This window comes from Protobothrops mucrosquamatus, unplaced genomic scaffold (genome assembly GCF_001527695.2).
Source record: "Protobothrops mucrosquamatus isolate PMUCROS unplaced genomic scaffold, P.Mucros_1.0 scaffold542, whole genome shotgun sequence".
In the NCBI taxonomy this organism is placed as follows: Eukaryota; Metazoa; Chordata; class Lepidosauria; order Squamata; family Viperidae; genus Protobothrops; species Protobothrops mucrosquamatus.
In genome coordinates this window covers 405,778-431,773 of record NW_015386847.1, presented here as the reverse complement: position 1 = coordinate 431,773, position 25,996 = coordinate 405,778, and positions in this window count along the sequence as shown.

Below are 25,996 nucleotides of genomic sequence, written 5' to 3'. Positions count from 1 at the left end.
TCTTTCTTTCTTTCTTTCTTTCTTTCTCCAGTAGCAATATTGTGAAAACTAGAGGTAAGAGATCATCTTGGATTATATCCTGGGGTGCATTTTACTTGCCTTCCAAACCTGCTATTTAGTTCAGGGAAAAAAATAAAAATTCATCCTTCATCTAAAATGGAGATGGAAATTCAGATGCTACAGAATTAAATTTTTGCCTTTGTTGGCCATTTGGGCTGGAGATGTGAACAGTTAGCAATAGTTGGAGGATCACACATTTCTCACTAGTGAGTGCATATCTGGGGAGGAAAGTCTATAATTACCTTTTTGCTAATTCTCTTTTTCAGTTTCATTTCTGCTTAAGCACAGAATGTTATGCATTAACTCTGCCTTTCTTTGGACCAAATTCCCTTTTACCTTCCCCAACAGGATGCCAAATAGGTTAGGACTACAGAATCCTCCAAAATCTTCATTCAGTAAATCCAATGTCCATGGATTCTGGAAGCTGTAGTCCCAATGAATCTAGAGGATTCCATGGTGGGAAATGTCTGAGAACTAGATTTTTCAAAGCAGATCACATATTAACTAAACCATTCTTTTTATCAAATTTTAAATATTGTCCCCTTCCATAATGTAATGAGCAGGCAGGAACAGAATAATTATGTTCATACACTACGATTTGCATAATTTTGGTTTAGTGTGCCCTATGAATGCAGCCATTGTAATTTATGAAAAATATTAATATATATTTGATATTAATATCAAATTTGATATTAATATCATTAATAAATGATAGCTTTGTGTGATATTAACCTTAATATTAAGAAATGCTAGTACAGTACTCTTTTGTTGAGCACAAGTATATGTATGCACATTCGAGATCCTAAAACCTCATCCTCTCTACATCATGTTAGAAAACTTGGTTCTGTCTATCGTTTCTGTAGTATGTTTTTATTGACTAGGTTAGCTAGGTCTGATGGAAATTCAGATTCAAAACATCAAGTGGGCAGGATTTGGCTTTCATAGCAGACCTCAAAAGTTTTGGTGTCTTCATATGTGCTCATGTTAATTAAACAATATGCATTCGTATTTTTGTTTTGTTTTGTAGGCATGGTGACCCTGATCTTCTTGGCCAATGTGGAGCTCTTAAAATGTGATTAAGCTGAGCTGGAAGAAATCTCAGCATTTGTTTCTATTGAGAGTGATCAGTGGAAAAAGCAAAAGGGGCTGCCCTAGTACCCATTGGCTGGACATGTCTATAGAGATTCTCAATCATTCAGGTATGGTTGTCCCAAAGGCACACAAGGTTGTCATGAGGCAACTGGACTTTCTTTTTTCTCTTTGAAGATGTTTCGCTTCTTATCCAAGAAGCTTCTTCAATTCTGAATGGATGATGGCAAGACAGCAAAGTCCACGTTTTGGACAGAGAGGACCGCTGGTTTGAAAGAGGGATCAAAGAGGCCATCTATGTCAAAACTGAACAGCCCTCTCTCAACAGAGAGGGAAGGATATGACATCATCTATCTTCAGTCTACAACACAGTCCTTTCAACAGTTCCAAGAAGACTTCACACCCATTTGCACTACTCAGGTGACCCTGACAACATAGATAAACCTCCAGGTGGCCTCAATGACTTGCTAAAAAGAATGCAAATGACCAGCTATCTGCAAGGAATCCTTCTATTCCCCACCAGTTGTCCAGTTGTCTTGTGAAAAAGCACCTTTGGAACATTGGCTGGACACTATAAAGGATGACACTGGGATGATCCATGGTGGATCTGAAGGAGACGGAGCGAGACAGAGGGGCATGGAGAGCGCTGATCCTTTGAATGGCCCAGGGTCGGACATGAATGAATGGCTGATGATGACGTTTCTACTGGGGGTGGGTGGGTGGATGGAGGAAAATGTTTCTCTAGCTCCTCTTCTGTTTATTTGTTCATGACTCCCTAGGTAGGTTCATATCACGTTTTAAGCCATCATGTACTTTCCTTGTTTGTAGTTGAGTATGTTTTTGGTGCCAAATTGACAGCGGTTTCTTTAATAAACCACAATTAAGTAAAGCGTGGGTTTTGTGTGAACACAGACAATACGTTATCTTCTGGAATACAACTGGTCTGGAGACAAACTTTATATTTAGATGTAATGTAATAGAATGTAAGAAATTAACTGCTACCAATACAATGTTTGTCCATTATATCAGGGGTCTCCAACTTGGCAACTTTAAGATTTGTGGATTTCAACTCCCAGAATTCCCAGGGCTGGCTGGGAAATTCTGGAAGTTGAAATCCACAAATCTTAAAGTTGTCAAGTTTGGAGACCTCTGCATTATATGACCATTTTCTCTCATCTTGCATTAGAGATGGCAATTCACCATCTCCAGGCTTTTGGAGAAATCATTGTTGCTGTGAGGTTTCAGTTTTATGCCTACACAATTCATGTAGTAGAGAGACAAGTTAATATTTGTGCCTGCTGCTTCAGGCAGTTTCCCAAATAAGTCTATTTCCTTCTCAGAGCAGATAAAGCTTTGGGAAAGGCCATCAACATAAAGATTGTCAGATCAGATCAGAAGGTCAGAGTCGGAAATGGCCAGCTTTATCGACTTTGTCCCATTTTAAATTCTTAGGTGACCAAAACTGACCTGGAAAGAAGAATTGCATCTTTTTTTTTTTTTTTTTAAAAAAAAAGATAATTAGGTTTAGCCATGGTTTCTTGCAAAATTCCCAACAGCTGAGTTCAAACAATGTGGGTGGACTCAGCTGGTGTGACACTTGAGAACAATTGTTGGAAAAAACAAGTCAAAAATTATGTTTCCTGATTCTGGGTTTCTCGTCTTCCATTTGATATGTGAACTGGTAGACCTAATGAGACTGATTAATCTGCATAGTTCTGCTAAAGTACTTCTTGTTTATATTAATTTTTGCAGGGATGGGATCCCATGAAGCAAAGTCACAGGGAACATATGGACAAAAGTTAACGGCATCACTGACAAGGCCAAGTACTTGACCTATGACTTGAATATTTTGCGGCTGATCACCACAGACAATAAGATTCTGTGTTGTCAGTTATAGAAAACATATCTGCTGCCCTTTCCCCTCTTTTGCAGAACTTTTACACATTCACTTCTTCTAATTCAGCTCTAAGCTCAGGAGCATTTGTGAAGCTCTCTTGCAAGCATCAGCAATTTAACAGAATGAATCCTGCTGGATTAATGGAGAATTTATAGCCCGATTCACACAGTGTCCTAAGTTGTGATTTATTACATAAACCAGTGATGTTAAGCCATAAACCAGGGATGTAGGTAGAAGGCCTTGGAACCAGATATTGGATCTGAGTCAAGGATCCAGTTGTTGACTGCACTACTAAGACATGTGTAAAACAACAAAGTCTGGGAAGAAGTGTTGGTGTGGAAATGATAACACTATTCAAGACCAGGAAGAGAGGCAAATGGGTTAAACAGTTTGAGAACCACCACCCTATACGCAAATATACTTTCTATTAGTAGAAAACCATTTAATTTGCCTAGAGATTTCTATAAATGTTTGACTGTAGCTGTATTGTTCAAATGTGTTTTAATTTCAAATAAAAAACAACCATACAATTGTATGAATCTTTACCTCCAATGTTTTTTTGCAACTGTAGTTAAATATTTCCCAACTTCATCAGATGTATTCTTAAGAATATATTTTCAGAGTAGCCTTAAATTTCACGTTGGGGATTTCTTTTCGGCAATCATCTGATTTCTGCTAGTCATACTCTTCTTAAACTTCAAAATCGGAACAATGGCAGACAAATTTTCAGGATTTAAGAATTGGATATTTTTTTTTAAATGCATGGGCATTAATACCACTTTGGGCAGGAAACCAATGCCTAAACCCTGCCTTTTTTTCTTTTAAAAAATATCCAAATCATAAAGAACTCTGCCCTCCAAGAATGCCTTACCCCAATAAAGTTTAAATCATTAAATATGTCGCTTTTCCATGAAAAATCAATGGCTTTGGGGAAGAAAAAAATTGGAGGAGTGCTATACATGCATATGCAGCTTTGAGATCCCGAAGGGAAAGTGGGACAGTCATCTTTCAAGCAAGTGGACATAACAGAGATTTTGCAATTCCAAAATGGGATCTTAGAGATCATGGACCATCATCTCCCCATCATTCTAGGTGATTTGGTGGTAAGAATCCCAACCCTTTTTGTTCCTTCTTTGTTATGTTATTCCTTTTTTCTCATAACTCTCTTTTATTTTCACATTTCTTCTCAGCTTTTTTGTTATGTTTTGCTATGTTACAAGTAACTTGTTACTCACTGTTTCCTCCACCCTGTTTCCTCCACACAAACAATGATAAACAAATGTTGGTTGTTGGGTTAGTAATGACCAATGTTGGCCTAAAGATTCCACAATTGGGCGTAGTCCATGGAAATCCCAAATCTTCTTTTACACAGATACAAAATAGGCTATTGTGCCTTTGTTGAACTTGGCATGTATCCCACTATAAAATCTGTTGAGATGTAGCTCAAGTTTTCCGAAAAAGTGTTGGCAGTTGATCATTACACTGGACTTATGAAATTCAGTCTCTGATGCTTTATACAGAACCTCTCTTCAGTTGCAACACTCTCTTCAAAGGGTAGCCATGGTGGTTGTAAACTCTGAGTAAGTGAAAGGCGAATCTGAATAGTTTAGCATTTTTTCCTATTAGTCACCACTGGTGTCCCACAGGTCACAAATTTCACAATCAGAATCATATTCACAGCCTAGGGATATTGACTCTCAAGGGTTGGTTGATATATTTATGCCCAAATCTTATTTAAATCTTCCCCAATTCTGCGAATTGCTATTAATTCCTATATCAAGGGAGGTGAAAGAAGGAAACTCAGAATTACGGTAGGATCATCGTATTCTAGTCACAAAAATCAATGGAACAGAAGGTAAGAATATTTGTATTGACTTTTACTAAATCATGCTCAGGAATTTCAGAAACTATAGTTTTTGTGAATGAAGGCAAATATACATGTCCTGGGAAAATGTTGCAGGATCCAATCTGAGTCAGTCACCAGGACCAAAAGATTATTCTTCCAAATTTTCCGACTTCTGCTGGAATCCTTCCTCAGGAACCTCTCTTTCTCCAGAATATGTGCACTGGGCTGTTCTAAGCGCTGTATTTATATGGCTCCTGGTTGTGTGGAGCTTTTAGTTTTTAATTAGGGTGTCGATAGCTAGTTTGGGTAGATGGGTAGCTTTTGTCCATTGTGAGATATGGGATAGTCGGTTGCAAGGCGAAACAAGTAGAGAGTCATACTTACAGAGTGTGCAATCCACCCTGTTCTTTATTTAATAACACAACATTAAAATTTGAGACATGCATGTTATAATTCTGGGTTGTCGTTTTTGCTCACTGACACAAAAAGAGGATAACGGTTGTATGAACAGGCAGAAATTCAACAAGTACCTGTCTGCTTGATTTCCCAGGGTAACTGGGAAAAAATTGCTGGTTAAATTTCTTTTTTCTTTTTTCCTTCTCGCTTACTCTTAAAGCACAGGATTCTATTGGGGAGGGGGAATTCCTTTTGGCAGAGTCTTAATTATGAGCCCAAAGGCATTTGAGATCACACAATTTCCTTCCTTCTTATTTTAGCTCTTAAATTATGGATGAAAATGGTCTCATTTTAAAAAAAAACAGCTGTGGGACCCTAATTTCAATATACTGCAATTCTGCCTGGCAGCAGCATCTGCTGCAGGGGGTGGGGAGGGGCGTGAGGGGTGAGGGAAGCCAAGCATCTGCTCTGAGGGGGGAGAAGCCAAGATGGTGGCTGCCCCCTCTTTAAAATGTGTTTTATTTCTTATTTATTTAAATTTATTGGCTGCCCAACTTTGCAACACAGCTAAAAAAATGAACTAGGCTTCAATCATTCAGTTTTGATCACCATTTGAACTTTTCTGACCCCTCCCCATATGCAGATATTCTTGCTGACTGTGGTCTTCTGATCCGTGATTCCCCCTGCCCAATTAATAATTAAAATAAACAGCCTGTTCCCTTTGCTATTCCTTTATTTGCTCACAACACTTATATCCCACTTGTCTGTTACGGTTAAAAAGTACTCAAAAATAATTCAAAACAAAATATTTATTTTATTTATATCCTGCCTTTAATATTTTTGTAAACAACTCAAAGCAGCAAACATACCTAATACTGCTTCCTCCTCCTATTTTCCCAACAAGAACCCTAAGAAGGGAGAGAGTAACTGGTCTAAGGTCAGCCAGCCAGCTTTTATATCTAAAGCAGAACTAGAACTCACCGTCTCCTGGTGATTGGCCCAAAGTCAGCTTTCATGCCTTAAGGCAGGATCAAAATGTCCAGTCTCCCAGTTTCTAGCCTGGCGCCTTAACCACCAGACCAAACTGGTTCTTTATATTATATTTACATTAAAATACATACACAAGATATTTACCGAAGATATTAAAATATCATTAGCACTGTTCCTGTTGTTTCTGATAAATGATTTGAGAGAGACAAACGATGTCTAATAGCCCAAAACTATTCTATTTGTTAAACTAATTCTAAAAAAAAATGGGATTATGTATGATGTAAGTTTTGCAGCTCTCCAGTATACATTCATAAATAAGTAAAATGTTCCTTAAATTTTAGGGAGCTTCGGTCTTATCCATATGGGAAAATTCTGTCGCTCTTATTTAGATTGAAAACTGCATGTGGGTGATTCCACTGAATCACAGAGATTACTGCTGAATTGAGCCCCTCCATTCGCAAACACATTTGAAGTTAATGGCATGTGCTATAAAAACGTGGAAAGCCAGTTTGGTTAGGGGTTAAAGCACCAGGTTAGAAACTGGAAGATGTGAGTTCTAGTGTGGCCTTGGGCACAGAGCCAGTTGGGTGATCTTGGACCAGTTATTCTCCCGCAGCCCTAGGAATCAGACAATGGCAAACCACTTCTTTTCTTGCTAAGAAAATTGTAAGGACTTGTCCAGGAAGTTGCCAGAAGCCAAGACTAACTTGATGGCATGTATACACACACACACACATAAAAACACTGAATGGCTTTCAACAGCCAGATGTTGGAAAGACAGAACTTCCAACAGAATGCAGGACAGAACTAATCTTAAAACTTATTTTGCAGCCTCGGTTAATAGGAGGTCAATCATGAAGGTAATCAACCTCTGGACCACGCTGAGTATGTTTTTTGGTGAGTACTCCATACCATCCCTGGTGCTCTTTGTTCTCTTTTGTAAATGGGACAAATGGGAATGTAATTGCACAACAGGCAAGTGTTCACATTCTGTGCTGATGTGAATATAAGATATCCTTCTAAGTTTGGCAGAAGACACAAGAATCCTGGCCATAGCTTTGTGGAATTCTGGCCAGATAAAAATTGCACAAATAAAGAAGTCTTGGAACTTTTCAGTAAGCCATCTTCATTCCAGAGGAAGTCTGTCCAAGTTTTGAATCAAATGACACCATTTCAGTAAAAAAGTGATAGGCAAGAGGAGCAAACACGAACAAGGGCAACAGAATTAATAGAATGAAAGAAGTAATTGACAGGGACTCTGTACATAAATCACAGACTCCATTGGCTCATAACTCACAAACTATTTTGAAGATGGTCTTGTTTAGTTATTGTACTTCATCCCTGTTATTGTAATGATATGTGGGGAAAATCTTGAGAGACTAAGCCAGGAGACATTGCCTAGGGAACAGTCAGATAACAGACAGCGTAGCTTGCAGTTGGATACCGGGCAGAGTAAAACACTCAAAAGAGACTCTCCCTAGTTTCTTGGGTGATAAAGAATGGGGGGGGGGATTGGACTTTCAATCTTGCTGTCACAGTTCCAACTGACGAACTCAACCAAGCAAACACCTTTGAGACATTCCTATCTCTTAATGTAAAACTTTATTGAGTACACCATTTCGACGCTTATGAAAGCAAAAACAGCTCTGGCAAAACCCCACCCAAGCCCTACCTAGTGAAAACAGAATTCTCTCTCCTCCCTCTGGATCAGGTCATGATGCCCAATTAAATGCAGCAATGTTGTTATGAGAAAATATCTCTGGGTCTGGCCAAACATCTGGTAAATGTCCTTGGTTTCCATGGTCTGCTTCCTTAATCTTTGAAGTCTGCATTCCAATCTGATTCCCTCCCCCCTGAGTTCGTTGGCAAGCTGAGAAGCAATAACTGTTACAGAGGGGGGGGAGTGCTTTGAAATTTGACACTTGCAAGATTTGTCAACATAGCACTACAATGAAGTAGAAGTAGCTCCTCTGGTTGTAATTCCTATCTGATTTACCCTGTGAGGCTGACATCAATTTTGCAAGGATGAAAGTACAGTTGTCTCCCCCCCTCTTTATCATCCAGAGGGTCTCTTCTGAGGCTCTTGTCCCATCCAGTATTCAGCTGCAGGCTATGCTGTCTCTTATCTGACTGTTTCCTGGGCAGCGGCTTTTTGACTCACGTTTTTCCCACATATCACTACAGTTATAGGAATAGACATATCATGTTGACCAGGTCCAAGTTGTACAATGATGTTCACTGGATTCCACCCCCTTTTGAGAACTCCTTTCTTGATCTTAGTTCAACAAATGGCCGATGGATCTTCCATATTTCCAGAGAACATAGGTATGCTTGTTTTAAGACTATTTGAAAATGCCATTAGATTTTAATCAGCTCTTTTTGCTCCTTCTTTAGGAATTTTGAGCTGGCCTGCTTGGATCATATTAAATGTCCTTCCCATCCCAGTTTCCTCAAGCCCGTTAGGAAAAGAGTTTATCACTGCATTCATGCAAAATGGTTTTCCGCAAAGGTTCAAGGGAGACTTTAAGCTTCTCATCACAGGTTCTGTTCAGTCCACATATGTTACTATCTTCATGAAACAACCTGCACTAAGGGTAACGGTCATCGCGAATGCTGGAGAAACACTCTCAGTGAAAATCCCACCGGAGGCTGAGATGGTTGGAAGCAATATTTTTGACAATACACTCACCATCTGGGCTACCAATGATATCTCCATTGTTTCCCTTTCCAACAAACCACACTCTGCTGGCACCACTATTGTCTATCCCATGGAAAGCTTGGGTACTGAATATTATGTCATAACACCAAATGTGGGTACCGACCGCTACCGAGAATTTGCCATTATAAGCTGGACAGAACCCACATCAATTGAGGTCTACCTGAAAGGTCCTGTTACTTTCCAAGGAAAATCCTATTTACGAGGAACGAAGTTGACCATCTCACTTCAACCTTATCAGGCTGCTCAGTTCCAAGGCCAGGTGGACCTCTCTGGTACCAAAATAGTCTCCCAGAAACCAGTGGCTGTCTACAGTGGACATACATGCATCTCCAGGCAAATCCAGTGCGATCATGTCCTTGAACAGCTTTTGCCTGTTACCAGCTGGGGCACTAAGTTCATTGTTCCCTCTTTACCTTTTAATACAGAATATGACATGGTGTATGTTTCTGCTTCCCAAAATACTCGGGTTGATGTCCAGAGTGGACAAATCAAGAATAGCAGGGTTTTGCAGGCTGCCCGGGTAGGATATTATGGCATTCAAGGCACAACTGCCATGTCCATCTCAGCTAGTTCTGGCATCCAAGTTATGTTTTTCAGTGATGGTGGCACCTTTGGGAATCTTAAATATGATCCATTCTTCATGACAATACCTGACGTCTCCAGCTACTGTCTGGCCTATAACACCTATAGTAGTGACCAGTTTGAGAATTATGCCTTGATCATTGCCAAATCTTCAGAGACTTCTGGGATCACTGTGGACAGCAGGCCGTTGCATACTCTGCAATGGCATGTGGTCCCTACCACTGATTACTCCTGGACTGCTCACAGCTTAGGCCAAACACAAAGTACCATCCACCGAATAGAACATCCCAGCTCCCCTTTTGGGCTGTTGAGTGTTGGAATTGCAAATGGAAAGGCTTGTGGTTCTCCCGCTGTTTGTGCAAATGGTAAGAGGAAATTGCGTCTTCCTTTCTTCATAACCTTGAGTACATCTTGACCGTATTCACACCATATATTTAGCCAGGTGAACAAAAGCCCTAACAGATGCTTTGGGGCAACATGCTAAGCTTGATTAGTACAAAACTTAGTTACCGTAACTTTTTTTGTGGCTTAGAATTTTTATTATATGAATCCAATCCATTTGGTGGGTTTATGTTTGAAACTTAAAGTATTGTGCATATCTGGGAAATTATTTAATTCAGTAATCAGATTCAATATAGTGTTTTAAAGCAGACATTTTTTTCTTAATTTAACTGACCTTTGCCTAACCTGATATGCTCCAATATCTTGTTATATATCCAATATGTGGAATGTTTTTTAATCAACCTCACATATGTTGTATTAGTGTGTTACGATATTAAGCAGTGCAATAATAATATTAACTATATACCAGGGATTGGTCTATTAACTTTGAACTGTGTCTGCAGGCTTCTAAGAAGTAGGCCATTGTTGAAAAAAGAAGAAGATATGATTGGGGAAACCTTTGATTTAATCCATGCACCTCTTTCCCCAATCTCTAATCCCCGCGAGAAATTATTGCTGTGGAATCCCAAAGCTGACAATTTGGATCTAATTTTTACTCTCAATGTCTCTCTCTGAAGGTCCACATAAATACAAAAAGTGGGGGATGCATGGAGGGATTTGTAGGGGATAGTTGAAACAAGAAATATTTTTCATGCAAACGTCATTAGATTAGCATATTTCAAGGTCCAAAATGAATATGTCCTCTTCTGCAATAGTGCTACATTCATATTATTCAAAACAGTCTCAAAGATGGGTTTCAATGGGCAGAAAGAGGAGGTAATAGGAAAACTACATCCATTAACATAAATTAATTTATCTTGAGATCTAAGTGCTTGAAGCTGTGAATCTGCTGAGTTAATCAACAGTGTAACATATTGCTGGGTTCTGTTTTCCTCTCTCAGATCCCTGCAAAACGCTCGAGTGCAGGACCAAAGAAGAATGCAAAATACTACAGGGTCAAGCAACTTGCACCCACAAGTACGTGGGGACGTGTGTAGGCACCACAGCCAAGTATTTCCAGACTTTTGATGGTCTCTTTATGGATTTTAAAGACTCTTGCACATACAGCATTGCAGAGTATTGCGGCAGTGACCCAAAGCTTGTGCCCTTCAAGGTTGAAGAGAAGAACAGCAAGATGGACACTCAGGGTGTTTTCAAGTTCCAGCAGATCCATATCAAAGTGTATGATCATACTATTACTATTGACAAGGAAGAAGATGTCCGAATAATGGTAGGAACTGCAGCTGACTGGTTTGCATCTGTTTCATTTATCATTACTTTTCAAAGTTTATTATAATATAAAATGCAAATAGCAACAAAGATAATGAGGGAATGGGGAAAGGTAAAGGACGGGTACAAGGCAAAAAGGAAAGGGGAGAAAAAAGCAGTGACTTCCAACTTTTTTCAGTGCAGTATCACTGTTCCAATATTTCAGGGGCTCCCACAAAGAAGAGGAGGTCAAACTATTTCCCAAAGCACCAAAAAGCAAGACAAAAAACAATGGATGGAAACTAACCAAGGAGAGAAGCAACCTAGGACTAAGGAGAAATTTTGTAACAGTGAAATCATGTCACCCCTAGTCCTTTTTTTTTTTATTAAACTAGACATACCCAATTCCTGCAACCGTTCCTTATATGCTTTAGCCTCCAGTCCCCTAATCATCTTTGTTGCTCTTCTCTGTACTCTTTCTAGAGTCTCAGCACCTTTTTTACATTGTGGTGATCAAAACTGGATGCAATATTCCAAGTGTGGCCTTACCAAGGCATTATTAACAGTTCACATTATCTTGATTCTATCCATCTATTAATGCAGTGTAGCACTGCGTTGGCTTTTTTGGCAGCTGCAGCACACTGCTGGCTCATATTCAAGTGATGTTAGGAAATGTTAATTATGTCTTCTTTCTTTTCCTTTTCTCTTTCTAGGTGAATGGTCTGGAGGCCAACATCCCTACCACGTTGATAAGTGGCAAAGTCAAAATCAGCCAGAGCAATGAACATCTCACCATTGGAACCGATTTTGACCTTCAGGTGTCATTTGACAGCAACTGGGCTATAGTGGTGACTCTCCCCAGCAGCTATTATGGAACCACCTGTGGGCTCTGTGGGAACTTCAACGAGGTAACAACCGATGACATGATTGATCTTAATGGCACACAAGTGTCCTCCATTATGGCCTGGGCCAGTAACTGGAAAGTCAATGACCAGGATCCTGCTTGCTCAGATTCCTGTCAAGGAAACTGCTCGGCTTGTGATGACAGTCAGAAGGAGCTTTATGGCAGTGAGCAATATTGTGGAATTATTAGCCATCTTTCAACTGAACTTTTCAGGGGGTGTCACTCCACCGTGGACCCCAAAAGCTACTACAACGATTGCATCAACCGAATGTGTGTAAACCAAAGGGACAATAATGTGTTGTGCCAAGCATTGGAGGCCTATGCCACGACTTGTGAAGAACAGGGCATCCTTGTTAATGAATGGAAAAAGGCAACTGGCTGTGATCAAGATCAGACTGACCACAGCACAAATGAGACAATTGATGAAGGTATCTGTACAAAAGTGAATGTTATGGAACCATTTCCTTTATATCAGAGAAACAACGAGTCCCTTGCCCCACCCAACATCCAGCTGGGGGCTGTGCTGTCTCTTATCTGACTGTTCCTCTGTCAGTGTGTCTTTGTTCAGGCTCCCAAGCTCTTTCCCATTGAGGGCTGCAGAGGATGGACTTTGTAATACTTGAAATATGTTATTTGTAGTAGACAATTACAGATTCTCATCTTGGGGAAGGGAGGAATTGAGTCTAAGATCCATGTTCCCTTCATTTGGTGAGCTGGGACACTGGGGCTTTCTGAGTTTGAAAATCTTCCAGAGGAGGTCAAGATCAAGCTTGATTGGCAGGGGACCAAGATCCAAAGGGGCTTAAGGCCTTCCTCAGCCATCTTTACGAATATGAACTATGGTTCATCTGGCAAACCCAATTACTCTCCCAGGGAACAGAAATACAGATAATCCTTGATCATTTGTAAGCCGTGGTGGCGCAATGGTTAGAATGCAGTACTGCAGGCTACTTCTGCTGACTGCCAGCTGCCTGCAGTTCAGCAGTTCGATTCTCACGGGCTCAAGATTGACTCAGCCTTCCATCCTTTCAAGGTTGGTAAAATGAGGGCCCAGATTGTTGGGAGCAATATGCTGACTCTGTAAACAACTTAGAGAGGGCTATATAGTACTGTGAGGAGATTTATTTATTATTTATTTATTTATTTAATTTAATTTATAGATGTCAAAGTGCTATTGCTATTTTTTTTAGTGACTGTTCAGAGTTACCACAACACTGAAAAAAGTGACTTATAACCAGTGCTTTTTTTCTAAAAGAAAAAAGGTGCTGGAACTCACACACGTCGTACAACCCGCCGTGCCTACCCTACAAGGTTCCATCCAAAAAAGGTGCCGGAACTCCGTTCTGGGCGTTCTGTGAGAAAAAAAGCCCTGCTTATAACCAGTTTTCACACTTATGACTGTTGCAGCACCCTTGTGGCCATGTGATCAAAATTTGGACACTTGGCAACTGGCAGGTATTTATGACAATTGCTTATCCCAGGGTCATGTGATCACCATTTGTAACCTTCCCAGCTGGCTTTTGATAAGCTAAGTCAATGGGGGAAGCCACATTCACTTAATAACCAAATGATTCACTTTTCAACTGTAGTGATTCACTTAACAACTATGACAAGAAAAGTCATAAAATGGGCAAAACTCACTTAACAACCGTCTTGCTTAGCAACAGAAATTTTAGGCTCAGTTGTGGTCATAAGTTGAGGACTACCTGTGTTTCTTTTCCCTGGGAGCGTTTGCCAGCTGAACTGTAGGTCATATTCATAAAGATGGTTAAGGACATTTACAACTTCACTTTTGTTCTGATGTGTCTCTTAGGCTGTATTGTCCCCCTCTTTGAAAACAACTTTTGCAGTGCTTCTCTGCATCTCTACATCTCTGGGCTGATCTGTGATTTAAATGTATGGCTTATTAATCATAATCCAATATTACGTACTCTCCCAACAGCTCACATCTGCCCAGAGAACAGCCACTATGAAGCCTGTGGAAATGCTTGCCCAGATACCTGCTTTGAGCCATCACCCTCCTCTTTCTGTACACTGAATTGTGTGCCAAAGTGCCAGTGTAACAGTGGTTACGTCCTCCATGACAACCAGTGTGTCCCTACTGAAAGCTGTGGCTGTCTCTACAATGGCTTCCAGTATGAACTTGGAGAAGAATTCTGGGAAGATGACAGCTGCCATTCACGCTGCAAGTGTGATCTCAGCCAGCGGACAGTAAACTGCTGGAAGGCCAGATGTAAGGCCGGTCAAAAATGTACCACAGTCAATGGTGTGCATCACTGCAAAGGATCGGCTTACTCCACCTGCATTGGAACTGGAGACCCGCACTACACCACCTTTGATGGACGGAAGTATGACTTCCAGGGTAGCTGCGTTTATCAGATGGCTGGGGTCTGCTCCGAGGATAGCAGTCACACCCCATTTTTAGTCATAGTAGAAAACAACAATCGAGGCAATAAGGCCGTTTCCTTTACCAAAGTTGTGACTTTGGAAGTCTACAATATGACTCTCAGCCTGAGCCAAGAGCATCCACGCAAAATTCAGGTAAAAAAGTACTAAAGGATGGAGAAGTTAAAATAAAGGGAAGTGTATGGCTTATTAGGGGTAGAGTGTTGTATGAGTCATCTATGAATGTCTGAGAGTACAACTTGATTGTTGCACCAGGGAGCAACAGGGGAGCAACAGGACAAAGGTTAATTAATGTTTAAAATAAAGCCTTCCTTCCTTCCTCTTCCCTGCCCTCCCCGCTGTCTCCTTCCTTCCTTCCTTCCTTCCTTCCTTCCTTCCTTCCTTCCTTCCTTCCTTCCTTCCTTCCTTCCTTCCTTCCTTCCTTCCTTCCTCCCTCCCTCCCTCCCTCCCCAGACATTTTCTTTTTTTCAACATCTTTTGCTTCAATTATTACTATCAGCTCCTTAATTTATCCTAATCTCTTGCTCTTTACTAATTGTTTTTCACTTCCTTGCTTGCACACCGCTATAATATTTCATCTTTGCTACGTGGAACTACATCTCTCTGATGGCCAGATCAACCAAAATGTCAATCGCAGTTACATTTTTTTTTTAATCCTAAGAGTTCATTATTTTGGTCCTGAAAATTCCCTATAGATTAGCTGGGAACTGTTTCTAATATAGGGGATAGGAACCTTTCAGCTCTGGCATCGTCACATCTTAAGAAATAACATGAGCAGCTCCCCACCTCCCTCTCCCATAGCACCCCCAAACATTAGGTTATTTTATAAAGCTTAACTTGTAAAAGAAAGGTTACCTAAATCTACTAACATAATAACTGAAAATTATTTTGGTTTTTATTATTGGTCTTCCCTGTACCTTAGGTTAATGGAGTCTTGATGGACCTACCCTTCTCCCATGAAAATAAATTGAAGGTCTACGCCAGTGGGGTCCATGGCTTCATCAAGACAGACTTTGATCTACGTGTCAGCTTTGACTGGTACAGCTATGCCAGGGTCATCATTCCTAAAACCTATGCCAACGCACTCTGTGGCCTCTGTGGTAATGCCAATCAAGATCCAAGTGATGACCTTCTCATGAAAGATGGAACGCAAGCGGGGAATGAAATCCAATTTGCAAACAGCTGGAAGGTGAAGGAGGTCCCAGGGTGCTCCATGGGATGTACTGCTAACTGTCCAACCTGTAATGATGAGCAGAAGCAAATCTACAAGGGAGACCAATTCTGTGGCATCCTTACAAAAAAGAAGGGACCGTTCAGGCAATGCCATAAAATCATCGATCCAATGTCCTATTTTGATGATTGTGTCTTTGATACCTGTGTATACAAAGGCCATCATGACACCCTCTGTGGTGCCATCAGTGCCTACGGGACAGCCTGCCAAGCTCTGGGCATCCATATTAAACAGTGGAGATCAGCTTCTTTCTGCAGTAAGTGTTGCATTCAGGTATTTTAGCCATAGCCGGAACAACTTCTTCTGGCACTTCTATGATTATTGTGTTCCCAAGGTAGAGAATCGTCCTAGGAGTCAAACCGCATCTTAAGAAATCTTCCCCCAAAATATGATTCCAGCTACTATTACTGTGGTTTTCATAGCCTTTCAAGCTTAGTAGGGAGCATAGAAAAAAAATATTGACATTTGATGGAATCACAATGATGTAATTTATGCAAATGACACCATACAATGACATCACTGGTCCCTGCAGATGCCCCTGTAGCCTATCCCTCTTCTCTGGTGGTCCTTTATAAGGACACGGAATTTTATATTGGGGCTCTTATGGCTTGGAATATTGAGTTATTCATTTATATCTTGCCTCTATTATTTTTACAAATAACTCAAGGTGGTGAACTTATCCAACACTCCTTGTATTTTCCCCACAACAAAACCCTGTGAGGTGACTTGGGTTGAGAGAGAGTGACTAGCCCAAGGTCACCCAGCTGGCTTTCATGCCTAAAGCAGGACTAGAACTCACAGTCTCCCAGTTTCTGTTTTAGCACCCCAACTACTAGACCAAACTGGTTCTTATGCTGTGTTTTCCAAACTAGCTTTTATGCTCTGTTTTCCGCACAGCATAAGAACCAGTTTGGTTTAGTAGTTAGGGCACTAAACTAGAAACTGGGAGACCATGAGTTCTAGTCTTGTTAGAAGGAAGGGTGAGTTCTACTCTTGGTAGAAGGAAAGTCTATTGTTTCTTTCCCATTCTTTCCAGGCCTTCTCTGCCCACGTAATTCCCACTATGAACCCTGTGGAAATGGCTGTCCTGCCACTTGTCAGAGTCTCTCAGCTCCAGAAACCTGTGAAGCTCCCTGTGTAGAAGGATGTTTTTGTGACTCTGGATTCATTCTGAGTGGAGATAGATGTACTCCCCTTGCTGAATGTGGCTGTTCGCACCAGGGCAGATACTACAAGAAGGGAGAGGAGTTCTACCCAACCACTTCTTGCCAGGAGAAATGTCATTGTACAGACAATGGAGTGATTGAATGCTACCAGTTCTCTTGTGGTGCTTATGAGGTGTGCAGGATGGAAAATGGAATCCAAGATTGTCATCCGCTGGGATATGGAGCAACCATAGCTACTGGTGACCCTCATCACATTTCCTTTGATGGGCGAAGTTTTGATTTCCATGGGTCTTGCACTTACATCTTAGCCAAAGTATGTAGCAAGGATCCTCGCTTAGTGCAATTCTCAGTGTTGGTGGAGAATGAGAAGTTGGAACGCTGGCGTGTATCTACAAGAAGAGTTATCATCTCAGTCCAAGGATATTCCGTTGTTCTTGAAAGGGGAATAAAGTGGAAGGCCATGGTATGTTCCTAATACATTCATTAGAGTGAATAATAGATGCTGATGTTGCTCACAATTGTAAATGTTTCACATGCAACTAAGAATGTGTGACTAGAAGTAACATCTTTCATCTAAACCAGGGGTCTTTAAATTTGGCCCTTTCATGACTTGTGGACTTCAACTCCCAGAATTCCTCAGTCAGCATGCCTGGCTGGGGAATTCTGGGAGTTGAAGTCCACAAGTCATAAAAGGGCCAAGTTTGAAGACCCCTGATCTAAACCAACCTTGGTTACTTTAAGACTTGTGGACTTCAACTCCCAGAATTCTCTGACCACCCATGCTAGCTAGGGAATTCTGGGAGTTGAAGTCCACAAGTCTTAAAGTAACCAAGGTTGGACACCTCTCATCTAAACTATATCCTATGTCTTTATACAGGTGGACGGAGAGTATTATACATTGCCAATAAGCACTGTTGATAGAAGACTTTGGATCACACAAGAAGGGAACAACATCATTGTCCAGTCCCCTTTTATTCTCAGAGTCTTCTATGATGCTTCTTCACATGTCCATGTCTCAGTCCCCAGCACATATCATGGGCACCTGTGTGGCTTGGGTGGCAACTTCAACAGTGACCAGCGTGATGATTTTATGCTGTCTAATGGAAAAATAACTCAAAGCATGGATGACTTTGGTGCTTCCTGGAAAGTTCCTGGGAACAGCATCCAGTGCTCTGACGGTTGTGGGGAGAACTGCCCCACCTGCAGTGCTATCCAGACTGCACACTATGAAACAGAACGTTCTTGTGGAATGATCCAATCCAAGACAGGCCCATTTAAAGACTGCCACCCATTGGTTAGCCCCGTTGACTACTTCAGATTTTGCCTCCATGACATGTGTTTGGCCAATGGAGCAGGAGATACCTTGTGTCAAAGTCTTCAGGCCTACACAGCTGCATGCCAGCTGGCTGGAGCCAACGTTGGACCTTGGAGAACAGCCTCCTTCTGTTGTAAGTTTGAGATAGCTAACAATCACTTCTTTTTGACTGTTGTTTGTCACTATATTTCCAAAGCAATGTCTTTATGCAAACTCATATTAAAGGGACACCAGGAACACTGTATCTTAGGCCTATGCAAAGCAGGTACTCTGAACATGTTTGAAAACATTGGTAGCTCAAGGTTGGGAGGATGGATTGAACTATGGGAATCCTCCGAGCTTGGTTTTACACCTGCAGATGTTTCATTAGTCATCTAAGTAACACTGAAGATGCCACCTAGTTGGTAATCAAAGGTCTGCAAGTAGAAACTAAGCTCCTTATAACACAATCAGCTTTGGCATGTCACTTCATATCAGTAGGGATACAACCTGCCTTGAGTCCCAAGTGAAACATCAGAGACAAAGGCTTTATAGAAAGTATCTCAGATTTACAGAGTTACATGTAGTGGTATGTGATGCCAGTATTGAAGTTTTCCCAAAGGTGGTTTTATTTTAAAAGGCTTTCTAGATTTTCTTACTTTTCTTTAAGACATTTTGCTTCTCATCCAAGAAGCTTCTTCAATTCCTTTGAAGCTTTTGGTTGAGAAGCAAAATGTCCTTAAAAAAAACCCCAGAAAGTCCACTTGCCTTTAAAATAAAAGCGCCTTTGAGACAACCATGACCTGGAGGAATGAGAACAACACTGAAGTTTAATTGCCGTCTAAATAAATATGGTTCATTCCATCTTGCTCTTCTCAGCTCTTTCCTGCCCAGCTCACAGTCATTACAAGTTGTGTACCCGATCCTGCGACTTCACATGTGCTGCCTTATCCGCTCCAACCCACTGCACGGGAGAATGTTTTGAAGGCTGCCAATGTGACAGTGGCTACGCATTTGATGGGGAGGAATGTGTGTCTGTGGATAGGTGTGGATGTGTTTATGAAGGGCGCTACATCAAGGTAGGTGTGGTTCATGAAATGAGTTCTTCATGACTCAATCAGGAAGCTTCGTTTTTGACAGAGGCTGGGAAAAATTGCTCCGAAGTTATTTGTCGCTGCAATGGTTCAGAAATTGTAAATGTGTTTAGAATACACACTGACAATATTTGTACAATTACAATTACAGGTAGTCCTCACTTAGTGACCATTCAAAGTCACAATGGATTTCCCCAGAGCTACTTATGACCCATTTTTGAAGTTCCAATGGCCACCCCTCCTACGGCTTGCATTTATGGCCGTTTGCAACATCCCACACAATTTTAGATTTTTTATTTTTTGCCAGTTTTCAGCATTTACTTCCGGTTTCTGGCAAAAAAATGCCCATTGGAGGAAAATGGACTCATTCACTTAATGACGGTGGTGTTTGCTTAGTGACCACCATAAAAAAATTGATAAAATCAGGTATGATCACATGGTGACCTGCTTAACAACTTCCATGACTTTTGATTGTAATTCCAGGCTCAATTACAGTCATAAATCAAAGATTACCTGGATTAGTTTTTGGTATATGTCAGTGGTGGTCAACCATAATCCTTTTGCCACCGGTGGTCTATAACTCCCAGAATCCCTGAGGCAGCTTGACTGGCTCAGGAATTCTGGGAGTTGAAGTCCACCGTTCATAAAGGGGCCATAGTAGCTTACCCTGGTACATGTGAAGCTTAATGCCAGGCCGTGTTTAAACAAGGATTATGCCACACATTCCTTCGCTGCTGCTGTTCATCTTCTTAGGGTTTTTCTGGCTTGGTTCCAGCATCTCCCTGCTTGTCTCACACTTGCCTAGTTCACCCAGTGAGGCTCTCAATGCCTGATGCAATGAAGGGTCTTTGTTTCCCAGCCAGCTTCCCATTCTAGGCTGATATTGCCACACACGATTAGTCTTTTGATTAAATTGGGGTTTTGCATGCCCTGATATATTCATTGAAAAATAATCCTGATGCTAAAAATACTCAGCTTCTTTTACGCTTGTTCACAACCATTTCCTCTCTAATTTATATTTAGATGAGGGCTTTTTTTCCCCCTTCTTACATCCAAGTCAAGGATTACAGGTTAAAACAGTTCCTAACCAATCTGAATTGACCACTTTAAGACCATTTGGGAGTGCTAAAATGGACATGTTCTAGAGTTTTTCCGCCTCCAATACGATTTGTTCTAGAGAATAGGGCAATATTGCTAAATCTAATATTTTCCAAGTTACTTAGATAGTCTTCTGTCCCCCCACTCAAAAAACCCCCACAGCTTGTATGGATTTTAGATTCCTTACATTCAGCCCATGCTTCTGCTTTGGTTTTTTTTTCTCAGTCCTTCTAACAGCTGCATTATATGCTTTAGAAAAGGTTTTTTTCCCCTATATATACCTATCCATTTATCAGTTACCGTGCTCTAGCCTAATTGCACAGCAGCTGTTTCAAATTCTGTACTGATATGCAAGAATTTTATGAATATGTGATGCTAAATTAGGTAATTTTCTCATCCTAGCTAATGGCATTTAAAGTAGGTGTAGCAGCAGCTACTGGTTAGCAAAGATTATCAATTGTGTTAGCCGTGATGCTTTCAGAATTAGGGATAAAGACTTTTAGGGCAGATAAAGGCTTAAATTTATTTATTTATTTTATTTATTTATTTAAATTTATATCCCGCCCTTCTCCTTGCGGACTCAGGGCGGCTAACAATCAGATAAAAATACAAAAATAACACTACAAGTTTAAAAATTAGTTAAAAGGGAAATATTTGAATTTGGTCAAATTAAAATATAATTAAAACCCCCTCTAAAAGTTTCCCCTAGGCCAGTCCCGCAAGCTGGAATAACCATGTCTTAAGGGCGCGGCGGAAGGAAGGGAGATCAGGGATCACCCTGATCTCAGGGGGCAGTTCGTTCCAGAGGGTGGGAGCTCTGGATTTAATTAGATTAAATTAGATTTTGTAACATGTACTAGGGTCACAATGGAAATTTAATGTCACAGGTAGTCCTTGACTTACAACCATTCATTTAGTGACCATTTGAAGTTACAATGCCACTGAAACAAGTGATTTATGAACATTTTTCACACTTAACAACATTTGCAGCATCTCCATGGTCACATGATCAAAATTTGGATGGTTGGCAACTGGTTGATCTTTATGACGGTTGCAGTGTCCTGGGGTCATGTGATCTCCCTTTTGTGACTTTCTGGCAAGCAAAGTCAGTGGGGCAGCCAGATTCCCTGAAATAACCATGTTACTAGAACCATGAAACAATGGTTGGAAGCTGATCAAAGAGAGAAGCAACCTAGAATTAAGGAGAAACTTCCTGACAGTAAGGACAATCAACCAGTGGAACAGCTTGCAACCAGAGATTGTGGGCGCTCCATCACTGGAGATTTTTAAGAAGAGGCTAGACAGTCACTTGTCTGAGGTGGTATAGGCTCTCTTGCTTGAGCAGAGGGCTGGACTAGAAGACCTCCAAGGTCCCATTCTATTCTATTCTATTCTATTCTATTCTATTCTATTCTATTTCATCCCATCCTGTCCCATCCCATCCCACTAACTTAACAACTGCAGTGATTCACTTAACAACTGTGGCAAGAAAGGTCGTAAAATGGGGCAAAGCTCACTTGCTTAGCAACAGAAATTTTGGGCTCAATTGTGGTCGTAAATCATGGACTACCTGTATTTGATTTAGTTTGACTTAATATAGTGCAAATGTTTATTCTGCAGGCATTGCTCACCTGTTAAAAACTGCTAGCGGACATAACTTTTTCAGCTTGTGCCCCTGTGTTTAAGTGGAGTAACTAGAGATTGAATTAATCCCACAGTTTCTATTCCATGGGTTCACCTGAGGAAAGCAGGAACCTCAGTTTAAAGCGACGTTCTTACCCTATTTCCTGGCTTGATCTGATAAATCAGAGTACCCGATGCATATCCAGTTTGGCACCCAGTCTGTGCAAAAAATGGCCTTGCCCAGAACATATAAGCATTTGGAGTTAAATTGCTACCATTAGCCCCATTTTGTAAGGAAGTGCTCATGTGTTTCTTTTTAATATTGCCATTTGTTTGGTTTTGTTTATTCTGTTCCATGCATGATTTCCTTGGTAGCTATAAGGTGATTTTTCACTGGAGTTTTGTTTGTCTGTGTGCGTGTTTGTGTGTGTGGAATTGCTCTCCAGGCAGGGGAGACTATCTTCTCCAATGACTGCTCCGAGAAGAGCACTTGCCACCCATCTAACCAGCTCATCCGTGTCAAGAATCGCTGTGGTGTGGGAGAGACTTGTATGCTCACAGCCAAGGGGTATGGCTGCGTAAGACAGGAAGGCCATTGCACTCTCAGCCCCGAAACATGGTTCAGCTCCTTTGATGGTGTCCAAGGGAAGCTTATCACCAGTGGTGTTTACAAGCTGGCATCCTATTGTGATGAGGACTCACCCTCCTGGTTTAAACTGGTGGTGGACATCAATGATTGCAACGATGACATGGTGCCGGCTGCTACCGCCATCTACGTCTTCTTCCGGGAAGCGTTCATCACAGTGATTAATTTCAAGGAGACTTGGGTAAGCTGTTGCCCACAATGGGTTAATGTGATCACCCATTTGCATCTTTCCCAGCCAGCTTTCAGTGAGCAAAAGTCAATGGGGGAAGCTAGATTTGCTTAACGGCTTCATGATTTGCTTAAAAACCATTGCAAAAAAAGATGGTAAAATTGGGTGCCACTCACTTAACAACTGCCTTGCTTAGCAACTAAATTCTGGTCCCAATTGTCGCCATAAGCAGAGGACTACTTGTATTTAAGTCCATTATAAACCCACAACAACAGAGTCTTGAGCCCAAGAATCCTCACGTTCCATGTCTCTATTGCTTTCCTTTCAGGTCAATGGACTTTTGGTCCAGCTCCCCCATAACATCTCTTCAGCCATCTCTATCACTGAAGCTCAGGACGGCATCACCATCCGTCAAAACTCCCAGCTCCAAGTTCTCTACAGTCCCAGTGGCAAAGTAACAGTGAAGGTCACCAGTAACATGGCAGGGAAGTTATGTGCCCCTTGTGGGAACTTTAACAACGAAGCTTCGGATGACTTAAAGCTACCTAATGATCAGATTGCGGAGAACATTGCTGAGGTTGTCGAAGCTTGGAAGGCCAGGGATTTCTTAGGATGGTAGGTAATGCTGTCTGCAGCTTGTGACCTTTTAAAAATAAAGCAGTTTTATCCAGGCTTTGTTGAAGAAACTATGGGTAAGTCCTCAATGTAGAACTGTAACTGAGCCCACCATTACAGTCATAAGTTGTGCCAGTTGCTAACTGGGTCACCATGAGATTGTGCCTGACATTACAGTCTTTTAGCAGTGATTGTAAGCAACTCTATTGTCCACAATGGACGATTTTTGCTAGAAATTGGACAAAAATATCAAATTGCAGTCATGTGACTGTGGGACACTGCTAATGGCCATAAATATAGGACAGTTGCTGAGTGCCAAAACATGATCATGTGACTGCAGGGGGATACCCTCGGCTTTCAGAATTTTAAATCCAGGTTATAAGTAGTCCTGGGAAGCTCCATCGTAACTTTGAACGGTTCCTAAGCAACCGGCCATAAATCAAGAACTACTTGTAGTTTAGTATCATGTGAACCCCCTGTTGGCCACTACCTGCAATGACTAAACAGCAGTGAAGAATTTCTATTCCCATACTTAGTCTTTCAAAATAGAAAAAATGTAATACATAGGCTCAGATTGAACCTTCATAGTGAACTGGTGAAAAGAGGCCCCCAAGAATGTGAAACTAGCTCTATATAGCAATAGTAATAGCACTTAGATTTATATACCACTTCATAGTACTTTAAAGCACTCTCTAAGTGGTACACAGAGTCAGCATATTTCCCCCAGCAATCTGGATCCTCATTTTACTGACCTCAGAAAGATGGAAGGCTGAGTAAACCTTGAGGTAGTGTGAATCAAACTCATGAGCATGGGCAGAATTAGCCTGCAATCCTGCATTCTAACCACTGCGCCACCACGGCTCTATAACTTGGTCTTCTGCTTCCTTCCACAGTTACTAATTCCCAAGAGAACTGATGCTGTTTTGAATGGTAAGTGATTCTCCAGAATACAGTTGCTCCATCACGGACATAATCTGAATTACAGAGATATAGTATCTAAATCATCAGACTTTGGACTGGATTTTTCCTCCTTAAGTCTTCTTCAAACAAAAGACGGTAGAGTGGATAGCAGGAAATACCCAGGAGAATACATTTGGTGTTTGATATATTAATATACAATCAATTATTAAGTCTAGTAGACAAGAATGGAATCCCCATATGAAACAGTAGCATATAATAAGCAGATTGCTATCATCTTAATGGCCTGTAGACTTCCCATAAGCATCTGTCTGTCTACTGTAAGAACTACAAGAAGCTTTTATCATAAGCTTTATCTTTAACAGGTCCAATTGCTTTGTGAATATCAGTGGGAACTCCACATCTGATACCCTACTGGCATCTTCAGAACCCAAAATGTGCAAAGCTATTGCTTTTAGCAAGCAAGCATTATAAATTAATACACACGCTATAAATCCTTTGATATCGCTCATATATTTATGCAAACCCATTTTCTTAAGTACTTCTGGATGTATTTGTGTGAAATATCTCCACACACATATGCAATATTTAAAGGAGAAGAGGGGATTATGTTGTATTCGGGATGGAAATACCACCGATGGTTCAGAATGAACAACCGTGTTACTACTTGCCCAGTTCCATATCCATTGCTGAGGAATATGCATTCACCCATAATGTGATTTCATTGGATACTAGCTTAATCTTTCTAAACACGATGGGAGAAAACTCAAGCAAATATAACATTCCCCAGAATCCTCTTCTCTCTTGTATTGTAGAGGTTGCATTCACATAAAATCCTTAGCCTGGTGCTTGGTACAAACCTAATTATTTTTCATCAGCACAACATTCTCAGATCAGACTGAGTGGGAACCAGCCTTTGTAGCCTTAAATTCTCTTTCTTTCCCATAGATTGCTTCCTGTTCCAAGGACAGACCAGCTGTGATCCCTCTCTTGCCATTAGACATCTTCAGATGTCACTTATTAGGAAGGAACCTCAAGGGAGCATGACAGAACTACATTTACTTCCTCCCCACTATTCAGAGAGCATCTACTACTACCCTATTCCAACTCCACTTGTTGATTCATCTTGATATTGTGGCCAAAGTCCATTGCTACCAACTTTACTACTNTCTCTCTCTCTCTCTCTCTCTCTCTCTCTCTCTCTCTCTCTCTCTCTCTCTCTCTCTCTCTCTCTCTCTCTCTCTCTCTCTCTCTCTGTGTGTGTGTGTGTGTGTGTGTGTGTTTCTGTCTCTGTCTCTGTCTCTGTCTCTGTCTCTCTCTCTCTCACACACACACACACACTTCTTGGAAAGCATGAATGCCATCAGCTCAATCTTGCCAAAATTCTCCCTTCTCACTATGTAGAAGGAATGCCATTTAAATGTGTTTTCTGTGTCAGGTATGTGCTTACACACAGCGGGAAGTGTCAAATAGCACATCCAATGTTTATAGGATGCTCATCTCTGGATTAGGGCACTTTCCACTTCCCAATCCATTATAAAGCAGTTTAAACGCAACAGGAACAGAGACAGTCTGTAAAGAACATCAAAAGTGACCGGAGTCC